The 25,289-nt window shown below is 48.0% G+C and overlaps 1 protein-coding gene across 2 annotated transcripts in view; it reads left to right on the top strand.

The window, feature by feature from the left end:
* Nucleotides 1-25,289, top strand: part of LOC119395155 (nuclear factor related to kappa-B-binding protein) — a 755,896-nt gene that overhangs the window by 415,547 nt on the left and 315,060 nt on the right. The gene's annotated exons all lie outside the window — the stretch shown is intronic.

The following is a 25,289-nucleotide window of genomic DNA, read 5'->3' as shown; positions in this document are numbered from 1 at the left end:
ATGTAATGCATTTTACAGGTTATCACTGGCCTTTTACTGAAAGTTAAATCCTGCTACTATTGTCACGGGGGAGTCGTAACGTCGATGAAGACAGCAGTCATCGTGTTCAAACTGAAACTCTTTATTTGGCGGAACTTGTGGCCGGGAAATGAAAACTCAAGCTACAGCAATACACGCTGTACACTGATATCGGCGAAAAGGGCGTCGGTCGTCGATAAAACTGACAAGCAGTGAAGCGTGTCGGCATTTATACATGTGCCGTCGAATATTCCAGCGTTATCGCTGGTTGTCGCGCAAGCTCTAGAATAAGCTCGTGTGTTCGCGTCTCGCGCGCAATCTTAACAAAACGACCTACAATAATTGCGAAGCTTCTCGAACAGTGAGGCGCGGTTTGCGCTGAGCGTTGCTGACAGTCTTTGTGGGCGAAAACCAAATACAGCAGGGTGATTCCACGAGAGAACGAACATGCCTGTCTGGTCGCAATTTTTGTTTTGCCTGAGTTTTTTATATGTTGTGTGGGCACATTCATAGTGCATGGAACTGAAAATTTCATTTCCAAGAAACGCTCCCAGCGCGCGAAAAAAATATTTGAAGGTGGCGGCGCGGGCCTCCTGTTTTTGCTCACTGCAATGTTTTCGGATTTCACGGCAGAATTTAGCGCGAACTATAAATGATGTGTCGAACAATTCTTTTGCTGGTTTTAATATGCATTGCTGTGAATTACATCCATGCTTTTTTTATGCCGTCCTCAAAAAGAAGAAAATGTGAAAAAAATGGCAAACACGGCCGAAATCAAGAAAGGGTCCTAAGTTTGAGGTGCCTTGGCGCCTTTGCTACTTCAAACAGAAACTTGAAAACAATGTCAACTATAGAAAAGAGCCTTTGCAACATTTATACGGAAGATTTTTTCTACGGGCAGCACAAAAAAAGAAAAAAATAGTTAAAGAAGCGAGTTTTTTCAAAAAAGTACATTTTCAAAAAATAAAATAAAAAAAACTCCGGTCTCAGTTTTGACGGCAATTTTTTATCAAAGAGCGCTTATGTCAGTGAACACACGGTTTTAATATTATATGTCCTCATTTGCTTTGTTTACGAGATATAACTGTCCAAAATGACCCTTGCTGTGTGTGCTCACCTCAGTGTGACTGATGGTTGTTATTAGCTTGCATTGTGCGTAAATCTCAGTTTTAATTATTCTGCTGCAGCAAAACGTTGCTCTGGTGGCTTTTCGTCAAGGAAAATGTGTTCTCGGATTTTATTTGTGTCTAGCGTGTGCAAAAGTGGGCTGCTGCCGCCCTCTAAATGGCTAACGTGTAAACAGTTTGCAGCCTACAACCTCGCCTACAATCATCAGAGTGAAGATGGGCGTGCCTGTTCAAGATATCAATCGTTTCTTCTTCCTGAAGGAATGCCTGGTCTACCTCATCGCGGTTAGATGTAGACAGGTTTTCCTTGAGGAGCGTAAAGCAATGCAAGCAGACTTCGCAGGTGTCGCGAAGATCCTCAGCCTATGACAGTAGCTTCTGGAGGTAGGCAACAACAAAAAGAGCAAAGAAAAAAATTTGCGCAACGAAAACGTTTTCCTCAGCAATCTTCTTTTTGTGAACGCGTAAATAATCGGCACAGAACAATCGGACGTAGTCATGGGCCGCGCGCATCGCGTGTAGTGAACAGCTAGACCTAGAGCAAGTTGAAACATTTATACTGAACGGAGGCGGACAAATTATCTCACATCTGCGCAGCTGTCATGAATGCCTTTGCAGAACTGCTCACGGTTTAACATTTTATCACTAAGGGTGTCTAACCGCTTTGGGCTGTAATAATTAATTTGTAGGCCACACTCATTGTCAAAACTAAGGGTAATGCCCATCTGCATGGCGCCACCAGTGACCTCTGCTGTCCTCGACGTGGGAAAGCACTTTAGTAAAGTGGCAACAAAACATCATCAATTGGGCAGCTTCGGCCACTCATGGCTTAATCATGCCGCACCGCACGTTTTCTGGCTGTTGAAACGCTGAGGTAAAGGTCGAGATGATATAGGAAGACGTTACCTGCGACGCCGATAACATGTGATAGCGGGATGTGAAATAAACTGCTCGGAAATCATTTAGCTAACTTTTTACAAATGTTGTTTAGGCACAGTGTGCGTCGAACGGGGAAGATGGTTAGAGCGTACAATACACGTAATGGAAGTGGAAGCAAGCAGGCAGTGAGAAAACAACTGTATAACAGTGCGCCTGCTGATTGTGGCATTTAGTTACAGATTAAGTTGGCCTTCGCTGCATACAGATGCTTTATTCTGTGTGCAAGGAGAGTTTTGACAAAGTGACATAAACCATGTGTTCGCGGTGTCTCGCGTGCTTTTGATTAGCGAATACTGGCGGGGCAAGTTGAGGTTGTAAGCTGCAAACTGCGTACGCGTCAAGCCTTTAGAGAGCGGCAGCAGCCCACCCCCGCACACGCTAGACACAATTAAAGTTTGAGAATACATTTTTCTTGACGACAAGACACCAGAGCAAAGTTTTACTGCAGGAAAATAATTAAAACTAGATTTACGTGCAATGCAAGCTCATGACAACTATCAATCGCACTGAAGTGAGCACACACAGCAAGGGTAATTTTGGCCCGTTAAATCTCGTGAACAAAGCAAATGAGGACATACATATTAACATGGTGTTTTCACTGACAGAAGCGCTCTTCGACAAAAAATTGTCGTCAAAATTGAGGCCTGAGTTGTTTTCTTTATTTTTTGAAAATGTACTTTTTGAAAAAACTTGCTTCTTTAACTATTTTCTTCTTATTCTGCGCTGCCTGTAGGAAAACGATCTTCCGCATAAATGTTGCAAAGGCTCCTTGAAATACTTGACACTGTTTTGAAGTTTCTGTGTGAAATAGGAAAGGCGCCAAGGCTCATCAAACTTAGCAAACTTTGTTGATTTGTACCGGGTTTGCCATTTTTTTCACATTTTTTTTATTTTTGAGGACGGCATAAAAAAAGCATGGACGTAATTCACAGTAATGCGTATTAAAACCAACAAAAAAAATTTCGACACATCATTTATAGTTCGCGTTAAACTCGGCCGTGAAATCCGAAAACATTGCAGTGAACAAAAACAGGAGGTCCGCGCCGCCACCTTCAAATATTTTTTGGCACGCTGGGAGCGTTTCTCGGAAATAAAATTTTCGGTTCCGTGAACTTTGAATGTGCCCACATAACGTATAAAAAACCCGGAAAAACAAGAATATCGACTGGACAGGCATGTTTGATCTCTCGTGGAATCACCCTTTAGAGGGCGGCAGCAGCCCACTTTTGCACACGCTAGAACCAAATAAAATCTGAGAACACGTTTTTCTTGACGAAAAGCCACCAGAGCAAGGTTTTGCTGCAGCAGAATAATTAAAACTGAGATTTACGCACAATGCAAGCTGATGACAACCATCAGTCGCACTGAAGTGTGCACACACAGGAAGGGTCATTTTGGCCAGTTATATCTCGTAAACAAAGCAAATGAGGACATATGATATGAACACCGTGTGTTCACTGACATAAGCGCTCTTCGATAAAAAATTGTCGTCAAAATTGAGACCTGAGTTTTTTTTATTTTATTTTTTGAAAATGTACTTTTTTGAAAAAACTCGCTTCTTTAACTATTTTTTTCTTTTTTCGTGCTGCCCGTAGGAAAAAGATCTTCCGTATAAATGTTGCAAAGGCTCTTTTCTATAGTTGACATTGTTTTCAAGTTTCTGTTTGAAGTAGCAAAGGCGCCAAGGCGCCTCAAACTTAGGACCCTTTCTTGATTTCGGCTGTGTTTGCCATTTTTTCACATTTTCTTCTTTTTGAGGACGGCATTAAAAAAGCATGGATGTAATTCACAGTAATGCGTATTAAAACCAGCAACAAAAATTTTCGACACATCATTTATAGTTCGCGCTAAATTCGGCCGTGAAATCCGAAAACATTGCAGTGAGCAAAAACAGGAGGCCCGCGCCGCTACCTTCAAATATTTTTTTCGCGCGCTGGGAGCGTTTCTTGGAAATAAAATTTTCAGTTCCGTGCACTTTGAATGTGCCCACATAACATCTAAAAAACTCAGGCGAAACAAAAATTGCGACCGGACAGGCATGTTCGATCTCTCGTGGAATCACCCAGCAAAAGGGATAATAAGAAATGCACGTGGCACTATTCGAAGTTGCTTCCACTTCCCTTTGAACCAAAAAGAATAACATTTGCACGTGCCTTGTTTCGATTTAAAAAAAATATTGTGCAGGTTAGTTGGGTCAAGACAAATATGCTCCTTTTTCTTTATAATGTGTGCTATATACTTTTCGAATTCAATTCGAAATTATTTTGCCAAATCACTATTTGTATTCGCTTCGAATTCACTTTGAACCTAAAATTTACTATTCTCACAAGCCTAATATACATCTATTAGTTCATTCCGGATGCTTCAAAATTTCCGATAATTTAAATTCGAATCGAACCAAATTCGAATACTGTAATCGAATACTGTAATTTTGGTTCGAATTTTTGAAGTGCTCGAATATTCGCACAAGCCTAGTTCACAGCACTAAAATTGAAGAACTGCAAAGTTTCATGAAGCTGAGTAATATTAACCCTTTGAGGGTTAATTTTTTTTTTGCGAAATGCATCCCCCCACTGTGTATGTTTTTATTGGTGAAGTAAATTATTCAGACAAATCTATTTATTTAAAAAAATTGTCTAAAGCTTTTTGGCTCTCCGTAAAGTGACAAAAAAATTATTTGTGTTGTTACGTGCACACGGTTTATTAGTGAGTGTTACAAGCTGCCACTCTAGCGTCGCCACCGCGAAGTCGGCGACGGGAATGACGGCAGGTCAGGTCATTCCGTGTTCAAGCAGACACAGTGAAAGGGTCAGATATGTGTGCAAAAAAAAAAAGACTTTACTTTAGTGATATTGCAGCACAAGGAACCTAGTGCAGCACTTAATACAAACTAACAAAATACATATGAAATCAGTAAATGAGCTTACAAGTGAGAAGTATCACAAACTGCACAAAATTAGGAAACAGTAGAACTACAGATGAAAAAGTTCGAGGGTATAAACAGGTGAAGGTGTACGTGTGATGAATGGCAGTGTCGAGTCCACGACGATCGGATGCGAGAAGTCGGAGAGAGTTCTGGTGCAACTGCGATGTCGGCGGGGTTGAAACGCTGGTGTTTCCGGGAGGCTAGTGCTTGAAGGCGATCTCGGGCAGGTTGGGCTAACTTGAGATTGTAGTTGCGATGCCTATGTCACAGACGTTAATTCCGTGTTACAACTAAATGAAACGGCTAAGTTTAGGTGGCCAGCCGATACAGAGCCACACTAAAAACTTCTAGAAGGGATACTTGTTTATCTGCCTCTACACCATATTGGTCAGCAACTAGACTGCTTAGCAGGGCAAAATCTGTGCTCAAATCATCCTTCGTGTCCCCCCATTCTCTTCCTGGGGAAAAAGAGACCTCTACATGGGCCCAATCATGCGTGTTTCATTGTTACCAACTTCGCCCTAAAAATATATTGACCATACCCCTTTTCTAATTCTCAACTGAGCAAGAGTGACGACCTGTTGGGGTGCTCTTCTACAGCTTGCCTACCTGCAGTTTTGCCCGTGGGAATGGTCAGTTTCCTTGGCTATCAGTCGGTTCATCTTGCAGTCTACAGTTTGTTCGGAGTGTATCGCAACCTTCCATTACCTTGCCGTCGCTGCAGTTACAGGTACAAAATATCAAATGGCGGCGAACGTTCGAAGGACACTCCCTTCAGCCCTTCCCGGCTCTTAAAGACTAATCTTTTTAAGATCAAGTGGTTCCGCCGGTCAGCGGGGGAGTGCGGCGTTCGTTAATTGGTAATGACGCCGGGTGGCAAAAATGGCAGTCCGTGACAGTGAGTAACAGCTAGAGGTGTGCGCCACCGCCTGTTTTTGCTCGCGCCGCCGCCGACGGCACGCCATAATTGTGGCGCGCCACCATTTGTCTTTTCTTTTAATATGAACGGGGAATCTGGGCATATAATACAACACATCCCTGAGGGAGCTATTCTCGATATATCCATGTAATGGACTGTTCATTTTAGCCGCCGTTGATTGGCGAAATCTCAGTGAGCAGCGTGTCCTGTTTCCAGTTCTTTTCTCATTTTGATGTCCCGAAGCTTTCACAACTCCCGACACAAATGAGAGGAACAGAATGATCTCCAACCTTGCGCTTACACTTCACAGAAAAAAAAAATTAGGAGGGAGCGCGCCTAGCGTCCACAAGCCAACGTCCTATGAAGCCCGCTACCTCCTGGGGTTCGTGTCACAATTTCCATCGTGCGCCTGTTTAGTTTCCTTTTTGGGGTGGGCACATTGGAAAAAAATTTGACGAGCACGTGCACCTAGCGTCCACGAGCCAACCTCCTCCGACGCCGCTCCCCCTCGTGCTCTGGTCACAATTCCCAGCATGCCAGTGAACACTTCTAGCTGGGGAGTTATTCTGCCACTGATTGACTGGAGTTCGCAGCGTACCGTCTGTTTCCAGTTCTTCTTTCGTAACGTCATTTTGACGTCACGAAGCTCTCACAACTCTTGACACAAATGAGAGGGACGGAATGGTCCGCCGTAGTGGAGCAGTGGTTATAGTGCTTGGCTGCTGACCCGAGGTCTCGAGCTCTATTCCGGCTACAGCGGTCGCATTTCAATGCAAGCAGAATGCTAGAGGCCCGGGTATTGTGCGATGTCAGTGGACATTAAGGGGCGCCAGATGATCAAAATTTCCGGAGCTGTCCTCTAAGGAGTCTGTCATAATCATATCGTAATTTTGAAACTTAAAACCCCAGATAATAATAATAATAATAATAATAATAATAATATTATTATTATTATTATTATTATTATTATTATTATTATTACTATTATTATTATTATTATTATTATTATTATTATTATTATTATTATTATTATTAGTGAGGGACGTAATACGCTTTAAGGCACCAAACGCAGTCCCCAGAGATCCACTTTTGTGTGCACATCTCGGAGGCCGTGCATAAACTCTAATCGTACTAGCCTTCGAATTGGGTTTAATGCGGCCAACTGTGTAACGCACCTGTGAAGGTCAGTACGCATTCCGTGCATCATTCTCAAACATCTGGGACACATTCATATGCAAGTTCAGACTTGACAAGTTCCTGTTTCTGTACATTTCATCCACTTTCTTCTTATGGTGGGAAGCTGCTGGTGGGTTGGTGTGTTGACGTGGTCAATTGCGAGGTGACATTGTCGAGCACATCGGGCGAGTAAGTGACACAACAGCCGAGTCTCCGGGTGGACAAGTGACGTCAGGTTTATTGGCAGCCCTTATTACAGAAAGCAGTACATGCCATGCTGCCATCTGGCAGTACTGCTGTATACTACATCTCCCCCACGGTAAACTTTAACAAAACACATGCACCCGCACTAGAACTCATGGTCCGAAACAAAACAATGTTCACAGGTTGAGTCTTTCCGGCCTGCGGATCCTCCTGCCATACCGTAACCGTGAGACGCGTGGCGTGGAAGCAGAACCCTGGGGTTCCTCTGCAGTGGAGGTGCTTTCCCGAGGCGACGCAGTTTGCTGGTCTTGTGCTGCTTGGTCAGCTCCAGGTGTTGTAGTCGTCTTGGGCTGATCTGCCACTGGGGTTCCAGAAGGGTTGGCAGTGGGGGTTCCCGTCGTTGGCACCAGGTGCATCCGGTTACGCTGAAGTACACCTGTTGGAGTCTCCACCATGTAAGAGCGCGGGCGTTGAGCTGGCCCTAAGACGGTTGCTGGGGAGTTGACATCTCGCACCCAGACCCGCTCTCCGGCCTGAAGAGGCCGGAAGGTGTGAGCTGCATGCCTTCGGTTGAAGTCTGACGCTTGGCGCCTCCGGTTGTCTTGGTGCCATTGAGTGGTTGTGACCGAAGGAGGCCAGGCTGGCCCCAGCAGGTGCGACGTCTTCGGCAGCCAGGCCTGTAGGCGCCTACCCATGAGCAGCTGAGCAGGACTCACTCCATTTACCCCAGGTGTGTCTCGGTATGCCAAAAGTGCCAGGTAGGGATCATCCGCCTTCCGCAACAGGTCTTTGACTGTCCTTACCATCCGTTCCACCTGCCCATTTGACTGTGGAAAATGGGGGCTGCTGGTGACGTGGCAGAAGCCGTAGGACTTGGCAAAGGCGGAGAACTCTTTCGCAGCAAACTGAGGGCCGTTGTCGCTGCGCACCAGTCTCGGAATGCCATGGGGTGCGAAAACGCTCTTGATGGCGTTGATGACTGCAAGTTCTGTGGTTGAACGTAGACTGATGACTTCCGGGAAGCGTGACCGGTAATCTACCAGAAGGACGAAGTCTTAGCCGTTGAGATGAAAAAGATCGATGCCGACCTCTTCCCAGGGTCGACTTGGAGTGGTTGAGGGCAGCATGGGCTCCGAGCGCTGCACCCTGCTTTTGGCACATGTGTGGCACTTAGACACCAGTGTTTCTATCTGGTTGTTGATGCCCGGCCACCAGACTGATTCCCGAGCTAAAGCTTTGCATCGGTTGATGCCTTGATGCCCGTCATGGAGAAGCTCGAGCATGTGGCGCTGAAGGGCAGACGGCTTAAGGATGCGCAGAAGCAGTCCCTCGCAGACGCTGAGGTCTCCTTGGTACTGCCAGTACTTCTTCACATGGAGAGGCTAGTGGGACTGCCGAGGCCAGCCGTTGGCACAGTACTGAAGCAGCAGGCTGCACTTGCCATCATTGGCCTGGGCCTGGCGCAGGTGCTCGAGCTGCGACGAGACGATGTCTGGGAAGGAGCGGACGACATCTTGGGCAGAGAGCTCTACTTGATTCACCCGGTTGGATGAAGGGGAGTCCAGCGGTGCGCGCGAAAGCGTATTGGCTGTTGCCAGCAGCTTCCCCGGTACGTAGAGTGCTTGGTACTGGAAACGCATGAGCTTCAAGCGAAACCGCTGGATCCGTGGTGCAGTAGGCCAACATCCATGGAACCCAAGAGCTCCACTAGCGGTTGATGGTCCGTCTCGAGGAAGAACTGGAGTCCACGGACGTATTCCTCGAACCTTTGCACCGCTCAGCCGGCCGCCAAAGCTTCTTTTTCTGTTTGGCTGTACCGGCGTTCGGTGCATGTGAGGGAGCGCGATGCGAAGGCGACGGCTCGACGCTCACCGGACGGCTGTTCTTGGAGAAGTACTGCCCCGAGACCATAGGAGCTGGCGTCAGCTGAGATCGTGGTCTTGTACGTGGTGTTGTAGCGAGCCACGCAGAGGTCTGAGCACAGTAGCTTTTTCAGTTCGGAGAAGGCAGACTGCTGCGCCGGGCCCCAAGTCCAGGCAGACTTCTTGAGCAGCAGTGCTTGGATCGGCTCAGTCACCTCCGAAACGTGTGGTAAGAAGCATCCGATGTGGTTCACGAGGCCTAGCAGGCGACGGACCCCTGCGACATCTTCGGGTGGATGCATGGCTCGGATCGCTGCAACCTTGTCTGGGCCTGGAGAAATTCCTTCCGCGCTAACCACGACGCCAAGGGACTTGACAATTGAAGTCTCAAACGAGCATTTCTTGCGGTTGAGTGTGACTCCTGCCTTTGCCAGCTGGCCCATGACTTGTCGGAGATGGCAGTCATGCTCGGAGCGTGTCTTCCCAAAGACGAGGATGTCGTCAATCATGTTCACCACACCCGCTTGGCCTTTGAGGATCCGGGACATCTGCCGCTGGAAGTATTCCGGTGCAGACGTGATTCCAAACGGCAGCTAGAGAAAACAATAGCGTCCAAACGGGGTTATAAATGTGGTCAATTCTTGGGACTCGGGGGACAGCTTGACCTGGTGGAAGCTTGACGTGGCGTCTAGGTTGGAGAAAACTGCAGCCTCTCCAAGCAATCCGAGGCATTGTTCCACTGTAGGGAGCAGGTGACGCTCTCGAAGAATTACCTTATTGAGGCGAGTCAAGTCCACGCACAGCCGATAGCCGCCCGAGACCTTGGGGACAACGAGCCCAGCACACCAGTCAGTGGGTGTGTCCACTCGACGAATCACGCCCTCCGCTTCTAGCTTGTCTAGCTCAGTCTTGACAACATCGCGGAGAGGGAGTGGAATGCGCCGGGGTATGCTCAATGAGAAAGGCGTAGCATTGGGTTGCAGCCTGATAGTGTAGGCTTCGGGGAGCGTCTCAAGTCCTCGAAAGAGACTGGAATCGAAACAAAAGTCGCCCGTGGGCTTTGAAGTGCTCGCGACTTTTTCGACAAACGTGCAGACGCCCAAGGCTTGGACTGCCGGGAAGCCTAGCAGCGGGACCGTCTTGGTTGCTAGGATGTAGAGAAGCTGCTTGGTTGACTTACCGTGCCACGACAGGGTAGCAACGTAAGTGCATATGACCGGCAGGATGTTGTTGCCTGGGCCTTTCAGCTCGCTCTTGGGGTCTTGAAGCTTCGACGGGACGCCGGAAAACGTACTGGGTACAACTGAAACTTCGGCGCCGGAATCCACCTTGAAGGAAAGTGGGCAGCCATCGACGAGTACCTCGACGAACTTCGCATTCGGGGGCTCTGCCGCAACTGCATGCAACTCGATGGAGCTGGCCAAAAGCTTCCGTGTGTGCTTTCCGTTTACGCGCTTCATTTTGCGGCACACGTTTTCGAAATGGCCATTCTTGCAACAAAAGTTGCACGACGCACTGCGAGCGGGACAGTCGGCGCGAGGGTGTGACGCTCGTCCGCAGAATGGGCACAGCTGTTGTGTTGTCTTATCAGCTAGCGCTTGCTTTCCCTTGCGAAGGCGAGCGGCGTCGATGGCGAACGAAGATGCCTCTGCCAAGTCACGAACTCTGCGCTCGTTACCTGTGTCTTCGTGCTGACGAACGTACGTCAGCGCTTCGTGTAGCGTCATTTTCGGGTTCCGACAGAGCTTGTCCTAGAGTTCGCGGTCGACCAGGCCCACCAGAAAACAGTCTCGGACGAGCCGCTCTTCGACGTCGGGCGACGGATAGTTGCAGGACTTGACCATTGTCCAGAGCGCCATAAAAAATGCGTCGGCCATTTCACCTGGTTGCTGCGTGCGGCGGTGGAAGCGCGCCGGCTCGTACAGCTCGTTCGGCGGGTGCACAAAGTGGTCGGTGAAAGCCTTCTTCACGGCGGCGACGTCTTTCATATCTGCCTCGCCTAGCGTGGTCGACGCGAGGACAACCCTGGCTTGCGGGCCCATACAGTAAAGCATGGCGCGCACTTGTACCTCTGCCGGAGCGACGTAAAGTCCGGTAGCGAACGAGAAGTCCCCGAACTGCCGTAGCCATGTAGGCCATGAGCTGGCGTTGTCGAAGTCGAACGGCGACGGTGGACGCCGCGGGGCCATGCCTTGCAATAACGGAGCGGCCGTCATCCCGGCGGAGCCCTCAACCCCGGTAGTCGTCATGGCAGAGCGGCGGCGGCGGCGGCAGGGCTGTGTCACGAGGATGCAAGCACGGGATCAGCGAAGATGAATCCCGCCCACTTCTGACACCATGTCGAGCGCATCGGGCGAGTAAGTGACACGACAGCCGAGTCTCCGGGCGGACAGGTGACGTCAGGTTTATTGGCAGCCCTTATTACAGAAAGCAGTACATGCCGTGCTGCCATCTGGCGGTACTTCTGTACACTACAGACATCACGGCTCAGTGCTTTTTCGAGTAATGGAATGCTCCCTGGTGAAATGGACTGTGGATATCTCCTTTAGATGGACACATCGAGAATAGCTCTCCGGAAGTTGCATCTTTCTCTCCTTCAGAAGTCTCAGGAGTATTGCCTGCACCTCAACTCTGCGGCGTCCTGCAGCCTTAAAGGAGTACTGACACGATTTTGAGATATCGAAAAAGGGACATTTTTCGTTTCCCCTGTATGCACTGGTAACGCTGTCCGCACACCGGAGTCGGAGAACACGTATAAAATATTTTAATTTGACTTTGAAGTTTACGTCGCTGAGCATCTGCAAGCCAGCCTCACTGCAATGGACATTATCCCGACGAGTCAAGACAGTTCGCCCGAGTTTGCGAGTTCTGCATCCTGCATGCAGCCTAAATCGTAGAAATCACTGTCAGGGTCACTGGACGACAATTCACTCATCGTTGTTATGTGCACTACGAGCAGATGACGAATTTGCCGCTAGTACTTCGCGAGTTTCTGTATCTCCATGACGTCACACTGCCTTGAAACGTCACTGAGAATCCGCCCTCTCGATATCGAAACCGAAAGTGTCTTTTTAAGGTAGCGGTAATTAGAATATATACGATGCATTCCCAGCCACCACAATACTCGTTCTAGGTTTCTCGACACCAGTATTTTTATTTAGAGCAACAATCCGAAAAATTTTAAAATTCATGTCAGTACTCCTTTAAAGGGCGACGACGCAAGTCGCTGTGTAACATATTCGTGGAGCCTTGGACCTAGCACACTCTGCGTAGATAAATAAAATAAATAAGTAATACATATCGATGCGTTAGTACACTTTTTTACTTTCATTTTTACTCGAGTAAATCGATAAATAAATATAGCAGTAAAGACAATGAAAACTTAGAATAACAGATAGCTGAGCTAGTTGGTAGATATTCATGTTAAAAACACAGGACGTGCACACATGGGCACAAGAGAGAAGTCAAGAGAGTGAACAGTTATCTCTGACGTAGGCCAACATGTGCACCTGTTTGATTGGTATCGCCTCTTGCCTGGGAATCTGCAGATAAGTGTCTACCTTCTTTTCCGCAGCTGTGCGATTTTTCAGTTGGTAGCGGCGTTTGTGCTGCCTTGACTACTCTCTTGTGTCCGTGTCTGCACGCCCTGTCTTTTTAAAGGGCCCCAAAACAAGCTCTGAAAATACAAAATTGAGCACGTTATTCTTTCTTGGCGTTTCTCGCCTTTTTGGCGCACTTCGTGGTGCCACAACAGTGATTCACGTGACATCATTACGGTACGCACTCTCGATTGTTCCATATACGAGTAATATCACTTATGAATTGTTTCCCACGCTGCCATGGAGTTGCCACCCTTTCTTCGTTGTCTCGAGTGACTATATATGGTACGCAATCAAGTGATTTCACTTCTTTTTTGTGCGTGTACGACTGTGCATGCGGAGATAACAGGGTGTAGCCGACAAGCGCGAAATCCTTATAGCAGGGATGCAACAGCTGCGCCAATTGCACCATTTTGATACAATTTCGTTTTTCTGCGCCGAGCTGTGCCGAAACCGCGATATTCGTCGAAATTGCGCCCCAGGTAACCGCAAGACTTTTTCGGTTGTGCTAGTTTTAGCCGGGTTTTAGCGCGGAACGAAGCCCGCATTGGCAACCTAATGTTGGAAGAGGCATCTTCATCCAATCCGATCCAGTGGTGCTTGACTCGAACATAATGTTAATCTGTTCTGGCGGGTTTGCTGGTTGGCCGATGGGCCTAAAGGAAGTTTGTACATCATCAAACAAGGTGCTGCGCGAAGTAAACACGGACAAGGAAGTGAACGAAGACGTGTTTACTTCGCGCAGCTCCTTGTCCGTGTTTACTTCGCGCAGCACCTTGTTTCATGATGTACGACCGACTCGCCCAGCAACATGCATTATTGAAGTTTGTACTGCTGGTTCAAACGCTGCTTTACAAGGTCATTCAACGTGAGCAAAGGTCAGCAGCCATTTAATATGGAAGCACCGCGTAAAGAAAGTTAACTGGCAAACGGGCCGTTTGACATGTGCTGCAAATCTTAGTGGGGATGTCGTTATTGTTAGGTGGAGTCCGGTACAACGCTGACTTTGTTCAACTAGCAGTGCTCACGGGTTGTATATACAGCAAAGTCTTTTTAAATGTACTGACGAGTAAAGTGTTGTTTAGAGAAGTACTAAACACGAAAGCCTTGACCGCCTTAGCCGAACGAGTTCGTCAAGGTACTTGCTCTCTTCAACTCACGGTGACGCCGACACCACAATGTGCCGAAAAAGGCCATCTGCTTTTTGGGAAATGTGGACATTGGTCTACTAATCATTTTGACTTCGACGAGAGTGCTGTCATGGCTTTGCTGGCGTGAAAGTGTTTGATGGCAGCTAATAACGGGCACGTCGGCAACCTTAACGCGATCAGGATCTTTATATCTACTCAGTGTAGTGTCGGGCTAGTGTCGGGAGTCATCAAGCGCCATCTCTGACGCTCAACCGAAACAGCGAACGGCCTCGAAGATGCATGCCCTACGGTTGCTATGCGCCGGACGGTACGGTATGTGGAGAGAGCGACGCGGCTCAGGTCTCAGGTGGCACGGGCTTCAGGTATCCGGGAGGCGCGTGATCTTTTTGGACGCTCGACACGCATCGCGGTACGACGCATATAGGGTATCGCCCAGTCATGTAGCATTAGAGTTTTAATAAACCAGTTTTATAATTCAACTCATCAGCGCATCACTATAGAACATGGTGTCAGAAGTTTGAGCTACGATACCTCACGTCACCAAGTGAGTGCTCATCAAAACCTCCAGCCATGACTGAATCAGGAACTCAAAGCGATCAGCGCATCCAACTCCAACCCCCTCAAGCTTTCAGCTTCATCGCCGACCAATGGAGTGCCTGGAAGCGAAGGTGGGAGCGTTTCCGAACCGCCAGTGGTCTTCATCACCAACCAGACACTGATCAAATCAACTCATTGATCTACATCATGGGTGACAATGCTGAAGACGTCCTCACGGCACTTTGTCTGACAGCCGCAAATGCGAAGAAGTATGTTAAAGTCATCGAAGCCTTCGACAGTCACTTCGTCGTCAAGAAAAACATCATCTATGAAAGAGCGCTCTTCAATCGCCGCATACAAGACGAAGGTGAGCCAATGACAGACTTCATCACAGCTCTGCACACTTTAGCCGAGCGGTGCGACTACGGTGACTTAAAGGACGAATTAATCCGTGACAGAATTGTCGTCGGCGTGCGTGACCAGAAGTTGTCGACGAAACTTCAGCTTGAACAAGACCTCACACTGGAGAAAGCAGTACTTTGCGTAAAGCAGTTCGAAGAAGTCCTCAAGCAGCCACCGCATATTCATGCTGCCGGCTCCCCAGAAGGAACAGCTGCCATCGATCGCCTACATACAGCTAGCCAACCACGACGCGTCGACAGCAAGCGCAAACCACTTGGGCAATCCCAGACTCGGCGTTCGTGCGACTGGTGTGGTAAACAAGAAACTCACTCCAGAAAAGAATGTCCCGCGTCAAAAGTGTACTGTAAGAAGTGCCGCAAAAAGGGACATTTTGCCATGGTATGCCGTTCATCGCGAGTGCTTCATCTCCAATCAGGCAAGTCTCCGGAAAGTCCGAGCTTCCTGGGAGCAATCAGAAACGGTTGAACGACCCCGTGGAGAACGCAGCTGTACGTCAACAGACAGGAGGTGCAGTTTCGATTGGACACTGGTGCAGACGTATCAGCCCTGCCGGAGGATACATATCTCAACCTCAGCTCATCAGCGCCGCTGCGTGAGTCTGATAAATTCCTCATCGGTCCCTCTAACGAACAGTTAGACGTGCTGGGCATGATCGAAGCTACTGTGGTTTATAAGGGAGCAACCACCTCGGAGAGATTCTACGTTGCACGCAACCTCGGCGAGCCACTACTGGGCTTAGGCCTCATAGAGAAGCTCGACATATTAAGGCGGGTGAGCGATCTGTCAGTTAAACACAACTGCGACGCTCTACTCGAAAGATATTCGCAACTCTTCTCTGGCCTCGGTGAAATCGAGCATTCTTTTACCATCAGACTAAAGCCAAACGCAGTACCTTTCGCCATAACCTCTCCGAGGCGCATTCCCATCCCGCTGCACGACGCTGTTGAGGCTGAGCTAAAGAAGCTGGAAAATCGGGGAGTGATAACAAAAAGTCCAAGATCCGTCTCCTTGGTGCGCGCCAATAGTCGTCATACCCAAGAAGGATGGTGGCGTCAGGCTCTGCGTGGACTACACCATGCTCAACAAAGGGGTACTCAGAGAGCATAACCCCATTCCAAGCGTAGAACACACGTTAGGACTTCTCGGAGGAGCAAAGTATTTCTCGAAACTAGACGCGTACTGTGGATTTTACCAAATCAAGGTGGATCCAAAGTCATCTGAGCTAACCACCTTCATCACTCCTTTTGGGAGATATAAGTTTAACAGGATGCCCTTTGGAATCTCATCAGCTCCGGAGCATTACCAAAGGATGATCAGTCACGTACTCGAGGGCTTGAAAGGAGTCGTGTGCCACATAGACGACGTGCTAGTGTGGGGAAAGACCAAGCAGTCCCACGAGTGCCTTGCCCTAGTCCTCGAGCGGTTACTCAAGGCAGGTGTGTCGCTGAACAAACAGAAGTGCTCCTTCTACCAAAATAGCGTGAAGTTTCTGGGTCACATCATTGATCAAAACGGCATGCGCCCAGATGAGGGTATGATTGAAGCCATCGTTAAAATGAAGCCGCCAACCAACGTGACAGAGATCAAGCGCTTCCTCGGGATGACCAACTTCGTATCTCGGTTCATTCCGAATTTCAGTGACATCGCGCATCCGCTGACAGAGCTTTTGCGCAAGTCCAACCATTTTGTCTGGGACGCCGCACAGCAGCAGGCTTTTCAAGAAATTAAAGAAGCCTTAACTTCACGACCCGTCCTAGCTCTCTATACCCGAGGCAACGACTCATCGTCTCATCAGACGCCTCAAGCTACGGTCTGGGAGCAGTTCTGTTCCAAGAAGACCCCCATGGCAATTGGCGGCCTGTAGCGTACGCTTCAAAAACGTTGACCTCGGCTGAAGCAGGCTACTCTCAAATTGAGAAAGAAGCTCTCGGAATAACGTGGGCATGTGAGAAATTCAGGGACTACCTCATCGGGCTTCATTTCAAGATAGAAACGGATCACAAGCCTTTGGTGCCCATCCTTTCCACTAAACCCATCGACAGCCTAACACCCAGACTTCAGCGTCTTCGTCTGCGCATGATGCGGTATGACTACGAGACCACGTTTATACCAGGCAAGCAGCTCATCACAGCCGATGCTCTCTCTCGTCAGCCACTCGCAACGCAGGACTCCGGAGACATCTCAGGCGAAGTATCAACCTACGCAAGTGTCGTAGTGGGCCTTTTGTCGTTAAAGGTGGCAAGCCTAGAGAAAGTTGCCATGGCGCAGAAGCGTGATCCAACATGTAAAGCTATAGAAGCCTTCACGAGAAACGGGTGGCCAGCGCACAAGAGCAAAACTCCGAAAGACTGCCGTGAGTACTGGCAATTCAAGCATGAACTCACAGTACACGACGGCGTCCTACTAATGGGCAATCGGCTTATCATTCCTCAATGCTTACGGAAGGCAACACTGAACACCTTGCACGAGGGGCATGAGGGAGAAGTCAAGTGCTCGCGACTTCCCCGACAAACGTGCTGGTGGCCTGGTATCACAAGGGACATCAAAGACTTGATAGAAAAGTGTCCCAACTGCATAGAGCATCGACAACAAAGAAGCGAACCGTTAATGCCGACGGCACTCCCGGACCGACCCTATCAACGGCTCGTTGTCGATCTCTTCTACACAAAAGGTTCCGCATATCTCTTAGTGGCTGACTGCTACTCGCGCTACTTCGAGATTGCGCTCCTCGAAGATGAGCGGCCTGCAACAAGCATACAGAAGATGAAATCAATCTTCGCACGGCACGGCATTCCAGATACTGTTGTAACTGACAACGGGCCACAGTTTCATCCCTGCAATACATCCGAGTTTTCGAAATTCGCGAGAGAGTGGGGATTTAAACACGTGACATCAAGCCCGAAGTACCCACAGAGCAACGGATTCGCCGAGGCGGCAGTGAAGATCGCCAAACAGGAGATAGCCAAGGCAGCTGACCCCTACAAGGCTCTTCTGGCGTACCGTGCAACACCGCTAGAGAACGGCTATAGCCCAGCAGAGCAACTTTTCGGCCGGCGTGTTCGCACCACAGTTCCGATTTCCCCACACATGCTGAAGCCGACGCTCGCAGACAGTCAACGACTTCAAAAGACCGAGCAAGGAATCAAGCAGCGCCAGGAAAGGAACTACAATCGTCGCCGCGGTGTCCGTCGTTTACCAGTCCTGAATCCAGGGCAGCAAGTGTGGATAAAAGACCTCAAACGCAGAGGTGCCATCCTGAGACAGGCTGACTCGCCACGCTCATACTGGATCCAATGCGAAACGGGCAGTGTCCGCCGCAACAGGAGACACCTCGTAAAAGACAGCGCAGGTATGGCGCTAGAAAATCATCCGGCATCACTGGACATGCCATCTCGTCTGTCGGATCGGGCACCAGGCATGAAGCAACCGGGAACGACGCAGTCAACACTGGCCGCGCCATCACCCTACGTCACCGCGCATGGGAGAACTGTGTGCCCTCCTGCACGGTTCCGTAACTGAAGGGGGGAGATGTAGTGTCGAGCTAGTGTCGGGAGTCATCAAGCGCCATCTCTGACGCTCAACCGAAACAGCGAATGGCCTCGAAGATGCTTGCCCTACGGTTGCTATGCGCCGGACGGTACGGTATGTGGAGAGAGTGACGCGGCTCAGGTCTCAGGTGGCACGGGCTTCAGGTATCCGGGAGGCGCGTGATCTTTTTGGACGCTCGACACGCATCGCGGTACGACGCATATAGGGCGTCGCCCAGTCATGTAGCTTTAGAGTTTTAATAAACCAGTTTTATAATTCAACTCATCAGCGCATCACTATAGAACACTCAGTAGCGGGTGTGGCATAGTGCTTTTGGTACTGCTGTCAATATATTGCATGCACTTTATACGCGACGGACCCAAACATGCCGTTGGCTGCTGCCTCCCGAGCGGAGACACAGATTGCGTGTCACTTGCAGAAACGAAAGCAGCTCACTATTGCTGCGTTTACCCAATGAAATCTTTGCAGTATCCCTACACGTGGTCAGGAGCGGAGCGGGTAGGAATACTCCTCCAGAAAAGCTGTCATGCGGTAGAACACGCAACTGACCCAGTAGTGACGGCGTCAGCTTTGTTGGCGACACGCTGCACGAAACTAGCAAGGGTTCGGCTGTACTCGGCGACAGGCACTGCATACAATGAAAGGATGCCGATTTTCGCTGTGCATAGCTCCCTCTCTCTCTCTCTTTCTATATATATATATATATATATATATATATATATATATATATATATATACATATATATATAGATACAGTGGAACCTCGATTATCCGTCCCCCGGTTTTGCGACGACCCGAATTTTACAACGAATCGGTTTGGTCCCGGCGAAACCCCCATAGAAATAATGTAGTTAAAACCTTGGTTATACGACGCAATTTTACGCCGATCCTGCATCTTACGACGACTTTTCGATTCCGTCCGAGAGAAAACACCACCTTCTTTATTCGAATCGGACGCCGACAAAAATATTCCCGAGTGTAAAATAAGAACTTAAGTTCCCCTAGGTTGTCGGTTAGAAAAGTAGAGAGTGAGACAGTATGCCTTCTTAGAATGTGAAATTTATTCTCCAGGCAGTTCATGTGCTGCTGTGATCCAGTTTCCCTGGCTTAAGATCGCTTCAGGATACACCTCGATCGCATGCGTATCCAGGGTCGTTACCTAGACAAGCTCTCTCTAGTACAAGGAGAACCTCGAACTGGACGTAAAGCTCATCTTTGAGATCCGGATATCTTCACGTTTTCGGTCTGTGGAAACTTTTCCTGGTCGACATACAGTTGATCTGCCTTTGTTTGCGGCAGTCGCACTCACAGACCTTGAGCACGCAAAAGGACGCGACGCAGCTATTTTTACAGTGCAAAATAACTTTCGCTTGACGTGGACGTTCATAATAACAGCGTGGCATCACGAGTTGCACTTCACAATTAAGTGAACAAATATGATGCGCACAGCTCAGTCACGCATGAAAGCATCCTACGCAAATTCGTGCTCCTTCGCCATTATGTGATTGCGATGACACTGTGTCTGACTCTTCTGACGGGAGGCTGTTGCCGACGCGGTTTCGGTTTCGTTTTCACGTGCAGGCACTTTTCTGACTCGATTTGTCGGGAGAAAGCTGCACGTTGGATTCGATATCTTAAAGTTAAAGATAACGACTCGCTCCCACCTCATTTAACTAAGTAATGCTGCCATCAGCTGCCATTTTCAAAATTAATTTAATCTACCATCCTTGGAGAACCTCAGGGTCTTGTCATGGACTATGGAGGCGGTCTGTTCCCCTTTTTTGGGCAAAGCATACTGCCACTGCCAATATTTTTAGTTTTTCGATTATGCGACGGTTTTGTGTGGTCCCCTCAAAGTCGGCCCTCAAAGTCGTATAATCGGAGTTCCACTGTATATATATATATCTATAGATACACACACACACACAAATGGAAGATAAGGGGGGAGGGCGCACTTACGACGATTGCACATTTTTCCTGGTTTGTCTTAGACGTTGCATGGCATAACACACCGGACTTAGACTTTTCTCTTGAACTATATATATACATATGGTGCCTCTCTTTAAAATGGACATTCTCCTCATAGATCTTCTTCTTAACAGGGCGGAACACAAAATTCAGCGCATCGGTGCTGAATGAAGTGGACTGCAACAATGACGTGATCAGCCTGGGGTGTAGGCCAGGTGTAAAGGACTTTGGTGCAAAATTATCATGCACAAGGCCTTACTGGTTTCCACAGAATTCATTGGTCTTATTCAGCATGTTTTGCGCTGAAAACATGATTGTGGTGACATCGAAAGATTTGCATATATATATTTTTGTTACTGTTCCAAAAGCAAGCTTTGTTTGTGAAGCTCCGTCTCTCATAATCATATCGTGGTTTTGGGATGTTAAACCCCAGGTATTATTATTATTATGTTTGTGAAGCTGCTCCAAATTTGGAATTTCGTGCTCCAAAACGGAGTCTCTTTTTTTCCCCGTAACTTGCTCCAAATTTGGATTTTCCTGCTCCAAAAGTAAGATTTTCCTGCTCCAAAAATTGCTCCAAATACTATTTTGGCTGTTGCACCCCTGTTATAGGCTCAACGCTTCGTGCTGACATTGTATACAATGTCACGCGTGTTGTATATGCGTGCTTCATAAAGCATGCGTATATGCGTGCTTCATGAAGAAATATGTGGTGATGAGATATCGCCTATAAGATGCCTAGTGAAGGCGAGAACGAAACCAATGGAAAAGGCGTCGATTATTTTATTCTTCCAACGGACGAACCCTTTACAGCGGAAACGATGCAGCTCTCCAGAAAAAAGGCGAGCCCTCTTGCACGGTTTTTGTGTATTTTTTTTTATTGTGATAACAATTATATGGCATTCTGTACATTTTTTTTTCACCGTCGCCGTACTGCTCCGTATAAAGTCCAAATCGACAACACCGCTGCACACATCGTATGTTTTACCAACCCGCGACTAAAAGCTCGCGAGCACTGGCGAGGAACACGGCTGAAGCAGAGATGAAACAAGCTGACCTTCTCTCACGCACGGAGGGCACATGCAATAACATCAACCCATGTGCAAGCCTTGCCGTGCAACCAAATAGGAAACGCCCCGATCGTCTTTAGGTGGGCGAAGGAGTATGAAGGGATGCCGAAGTAAAGGGGGGGAGGGGGGGCGTGGCACGACCAGCAACTGTAAACATTGACTGTAAGGGCGGGGTCGCTATGTCGGCAGACATCAGCAAACGGCCTGTATACCCTTCTACGCACTGTGATTTCACCGCTGCGTGCTGTGTCCACTGATATGAGAAACTGCACGAAAACCACTTCTCTCCCGGGAGCAGTCGTATTCCCATACACCAGCGTTTTGTAGGGTTACGCGAGATCGGACCAAAAAGAGTTAGCTGCTAACCTTATTTTGTATAACATTACGACATGTTGCTATCGCATTCACTGCTTTGCCCTTTCGGTGAAACAGATTTTTATTCAAAATTCAAGGGACAAAATTCTCTCCCCACCATCTCCTGAATCTAACCCCCCCCCCCCCCCGCCCCACCCGCCACGCATCCAATGAACCCCGCGCCGTTCACACGCTGCCGCCGGAGGTGGAAGCACCGGCGCGCCGCTGCCAGCGATTTTGGGACCGCCGCACATGTCTAGTAACAGCAAAAGAAATTCTAAAAAAAGCCTATACAATCGTGAAAAAATTATGCGTTGAAATAAACGTCTGTGTTGTTCACAGACATACAAAAACAAGTGCACGAAGTGGCGTTAAGTGGAAACACGGAGGGAAAAAGCCACTTTTGGTCCAGTCAACATTGTCTTGCTGCGCACACTTTTGAGATGTTGATCACTCATCAACATTTGAGTCTTAACTCGTAACTAACTCCTCGTATGAGAGGCTGACATTTGCTGAATCACATTCTGATTCAACAGTCGAGCAGCGATTCGGAGGAATCACTGCTATACAGTGAACTCCCGTTAAGACGAACTCAGTTAAGACGAATTCTCGCTTATGCCGAACAATACGGTTCCGTTTGTTTGGTTTCCCAGAGACTCAATGGAAAAAAAATTTGATTAAGACAAACCGCCTAACTGTACCCTTTCGTTAAGGCGAACTTTCGCGGTGACCAACAACGCTGGCGATTCTGCGAAACGAACATTGCAGTTAAAAAAACTTATAACTGCGCTAAGGACGAGACACCAGAAACGAAGTGGACAGGACGATTCATTTTGGTGCAAGCGCGCAGGGATGCAAGCCCATCTTCAGTAGCACCAAGGTGATAGGGCGAACCAGAAGCCAGAGAGCAAGAGAAGTCTTGGAGGCATCTTGGATAGCTAGACACGGACCTGATAAGTGTGTCAGCGACACATCCGTGTATCTTTCCAGAAAAGAACTTCCTTTGTAGTAGATAGGAGTCTTGGGGGTGGTGAAACCTGTCATGTGGTCCTGACTGTCATTGCGCACGCGCTTAGTTTGTTTCATAAGGGTGGTGTACGTTTCAATAAACCAGTTGTTAGTCTGCGATCGCTCTGTCCACTTTGTTTCTGGTGTCTCGTCCTTAGCCCAGTTATAAGTTTTTTCAATTATGTCTTACCAACTAGCCCCCCAACGGACGCTTCTCGAGAACATTGCAGTCTTGGCGGGGCATTCAGGTGACCGAGAAAAAGCAAAAATGCAAAAAAAAATGCACCCTTGAGTGAAAACACGAAGCAAATCGCAACGCAGAGGGCGCGAGATAAACGAAAAAGAAATGTCAGTGGATAAGGCTGGTATCCCCTCACACCCAGCCTGTGGGTGGGGCAGGTGCTGGTTTTATCAGCAAAGAAAGCAACAAAAGGAGCTGGGGGATTTACAACTCGCACCCCCAAGCCATTGTGTCCTTTTGTATCTCCCCGCCCCCCGTTCTTCAGTTTCCCTGCTCGAGTACAAAGGAGAACAGAAGAACACAAGAGCTTGGGGCCTCTCCCCCGTGGCCAGAGGGGCAAACGCAAGGAGCAAACGAAAAGAGAGGGGAAAAAAAAACACGAAAGCAACAACGGGAGCATGGGACAAACACGAAAGCGACAACGGTACAACACATTTTAGAATAGAGTACAAGACCGAAACCACGTTTCTGTCTCTAGCACTCCCGTCAGAGGGGTCAAGTGCATTGTCATCGCCATCACACAATGGCGGCCATTCCTAGTGAAGTGCAAATTGTGATGAGCCGTTTTGGTTATGGAAGTGCGTGACAAGAGATGGCTATTTCGCACACTGAATATAGCTGCGTCGTGTCTTTTTCGTGTGCACGAGGCTTGTGACGATGAGTAGCGCGATGGGATATCTTTAGCTGATCTGGAAAGGTTTTTTCCAGATCAGCTGAAGAAATTTCTAGACCTCGAAGAACACCTTGCAGACTTTCTTAAGCAACTCAGACTTTGTCAAGGCAACAGCACGCGACTGCGGCGTATCCAGAAGTGATCTTAGAGCCAGCAAAAGAGGCTCACAGAGGAAAAGGAACTGCCAGGACAATAAATGTTACATTCTTTGAAGGAAAATTGTGCTTGTCTCTCTTTCTCTCTCTTTCTCTTTTTTTGTAATCGTCAACATAGGAACGTGCTACAGTTTTATCATTAAAATGTGGTAGCAATATCTTCATGAAAATCTTTATTTCTGAACCCGCGAAATCAGGTGCTCGTAAGATTTGTGTAAATATGCTAGATGAAAGCATAGTTTTTATCAAGTTGAGTCAAATAAATTCTTTTTCCTGGGGAAAACAGCGCAATAAAGGATGAGGACGCAGGAACACAGTAGGACGCAGGAACACAGTAGACTGGACGAGCGCAGTCTACTGTGTTCCTGCGTCCTCGTCCTTTATTGCGCTGTTTTTCCCCAGCTAAGCATGTACCAACTCGCCTAAATCAGTCTTGCTCGAGAACATTGCTTTTTCCTGTAGTTTCACCCCCATTGGAAGTCTGCTCCATTCAGTATTTTCAAGTAACATATTTGGATGCACTTGGCATGTCAGCATGTCTCTTTTTAGGGGCACTTCTGATAAGCCGAACTCCTGATAAGACAAACAGATGACCACGGTCCCTTCGAGTTCGTCTTAACGGGAGTCTGCTGTACTCACTTGCGGCAGAGAAACCGGCGTGTACTTCCATAGCGCAAGCAAACTTTGTGGGTGAGCATACTGAAGAAAACTGTGTAGTTGTGAGTGCGTCTGAAAAGCAAAAACAAGTCTGAAACCTATAATAGTCATTTGGCTTATCGCCAACGAGACAAAAGCAGTTTCTGTGAATCCCTGAAACAGCAAGCGCAACCACAGTGGCATCGTTTGTGTCAATCAGCGCCTGCATGGAAATGGGCATAATCGTATACCGGGGAGTAATAAACAAGAGTATAACAAATTGGTCACCTTTTAAAAAATTCTAAACTGGAAAGCCATCAGTTTTGCGAGTGCAACAAGTGGGAACTGGCCAAAGGACGAAACCAAAACTAGTCAGTGCACCGCTGTAGTTAAGCATAAAAAGAATACTGAGAGACGTTTGCGCAAGAAAAGAATTTCACATATGCCTTCAGTGTGGCAGCACATGCCAAGCAAGAGAAATGATCGAAAGAGGCGTGCGTTTTAAACATACCGGAATCGTGTACATGTACGTCTTTGACCATCTTGTGGCTGTTAGCAGATGACGTACGTATACGTCTGACCCTCATAGGGTTAAGATCAACTTTCTTTCCACAAAGCTAGGAAAGACACACACAGAACACCAGCACAAACTAGCAACTGTTTAATGCAGGGATGAACATGTAACATATACATTGACTACATGCAGGTGCAGAGATGCCCTAGCTACCGACGCCAACTAGCAATGCTGATCAAT

The sequence above is a fragment of the Rhipicephalus sanguineus genome, chromosome 5 (assembly GCF_013339695.2).
Source record: "Rhipicephalus sanguineus isolate Rsan-2018 chromosome 5, BIME_Rsan_1.4, whole genome shotgun sequence".
Lineage (NCBI taxonomy): Eukaryota > Metazoa > Arthropoda > Arachnida > Ixodida > Ixodidae > Rhipicephalus > Rhipicephalus sanguineus.
The sequence above is the reverse complement of the archived record's forward strand: the minus strand, read 5'-3'. Positions and strand labels throughout refer to the sequence as shown.